The sequence below is a fragment of the Eriocheir sinensis genome, chromosome 55 (assembly GCF_024679095.1).
Source record: "Eriocheir sinensis breed Jianghai 21 chromosome 55, ASM2467909v1, whole genome shotgun sequence".
NCBI classification, from domain to species: Eukaryota; Metazoa; Arthropoda; class Malacostraca; order Decapoda; family Varunidae; genus Eriocheir; species Eriocheir sinensis.
The window spans coordinates 7,469,396-7,471,510 of record NC_066563.1 but is presented as its reverse complement, the minus strand read 5'-3'; the positions used below and the strand labels follow the sequence as shown (position 1 = coordinate 7,471,510).

Sequence of the window (2,115 nt, the reverse complement as noted above, 5' to 3'; positions counted from 1 at the left end):
CTGGGAGAGGACTACGGGGGTTATTGGCGGTCCTAGAGCATGGGACAGACAGACAGACAGACACACACACACACACATACACACACACAGTGACGCCGCACAGTCCTGTCGCAGCTCCCAACAATATCCACTCAACACCCTCACAGAAGAGCCCTCCCTCTCTTCCCCTCCACCCAGGCTGCAGCGCCACACAAGAACATTGTGCGTACATCCCGACAACAAGACTCCCAGCCGGGTTATATTAAGTACTTTCTTGCCTTCCGACAATCACTCTCCCGCACTCGTGCTCCTCCGGGGCCGCTGCCGCTCCTCGCCGTGATGAGGCGACGCTCCCTTGAGGAGCTTTTAAAGCCAAGAATAAAAACTTTGGACCAAAATTAAAGAGCCGTTTCTCCTGGTTCAACAAAAACGGCTCCCGCGGGCCCAGACGATCCAATATATCATGTCCGGCAGGGCGAGGGTCGACATTAACGTCAGAAAACGTTTACTGAAAGCTGATCCAGCGACGTGTTCCCGAGGATGCGTCGTCGCCCTTTAACCTAACATACGGCGACCCTGCCCCCGCCGACCATAAAAACCTCGGATTTAGAGGATGATGTGGCTATTTGCTGTTCTTTGGGGACCGTCGCCATGTTGGGGGCCGGCCAGGCTGCGGCACACGACCTGACTGTGTTATCGCTGGGAGCGTTCGTTTTGGTGCACTAAATTATGACGATTGTGTCTGGTTGTCTCACGCGGCCTGATCTTTTTATCTTGCCGCGGCTCAGGGCTTGACGGCGGAGTGGCTCCAGGCTTACTGAGGGAGGCTGAGGGTGCCGGTTGTGACATCGGTGTCTGTGCCGCATGTGAGTGTTTCCATAGCACGTGCGGCGGTGTGGTGTATGCGTAACCTTTTGAACAGTCACCGTGGCGCCGAGCCGTCCCGGGTAACGCCAGTGAAGAGGAGCACCACGGGACAATGACGTCACGCAACACCACAGCCTCGGCAACACCCCCAGAGCCCCGGCAACACCACCAAAGTCCCGGCGGCAACACCCGCAGAGCCCCGACAACATCACCACAGTCCCGGCAACGCCCCCAGAGCCCCGGCAACACCCTCACAGCCCTGGCAACACACCACAGCCCCGCCAACACCAACACAAAAAGAGAACCAGCAACACTACAACACATAGAAGCCAAACGAAACAAAACTCAACACCACGTAGAGAGAGAGAGAGAGATAAAACGAAACCCATCCCAAAAATCAGAAACGCTGGGAAACAAAACTGAACGAAAAGCCACGAAACAGGAAGGCAGAGAAACACCGCGAAACAATAAAAAAGGAAGAGAAAACACGAAACACAGAGAATGGCCGTATAAAAGAGAAGAAACAAACACAGACAACCAAGCCGAACGGAACACAACGAAACTCAGAAACGCAAGAGAACAGGAAATAACGGAAAACAAAAACAAAACAGAAACAAAACAGAACCAGACCAGAGCAGAACACACACACACACACACACACACACACACACACACACACACACACACAAACACAAACACACACACACACACACACACACACACACACACACACACACACATACGCAAAAAGTTATCCACCAAACAAAACCATAACAATACTCAAAACAGAAGAACAGAACAAACGCAACACAAGCACACACACACAAACTTTCAGAACACACACACACACACACACACACACACACACACACACACACACACACACACACACACACACACACACACACACACACACACACATACATCCTCCCCTATCCCTTACTCCCCCCCTCACAATGAACCGATTAATCTTACGACGGAAAGATCCAACTCCCCCGGGTGGCATTGAACACCTTAAGGGACTGAAGGGATCGAGGCAAACGTCATCTTACCCGACAGGTTCCGACTCTTTTATACACTTATGAGCCTTTTCGAACGGGATCGGAAACTCTTACTGAGTTTTTATGCGATCCAACACCTTTTTAAGCTTTCAACCCTCCCATAACTCATCGTATAGAGGCTTTGCGGTTAGGGAGCGAGGAAGGGAGAGAGAGAAAGAGGTTAAAAGAAGAATGGAGTGAGAAAAAACGGGGGAAAAAGAAAGATAAC

At 51.4% G+C, this 2,115-nt stretch overlaps 1 protein-coding gene across 1 annotated transcript in view; it reads right to left on the bottom strand.

Moving 5' to 3' along the window:
• The window catches only part of LOC126983990 (uncharacterized), a 42,981-nt gene that overhangs the window by 138 nt on the left and 40,728 nt on the right, over positions 1-2,115 (bottom strand). The window lies entirely within an intron of this gene.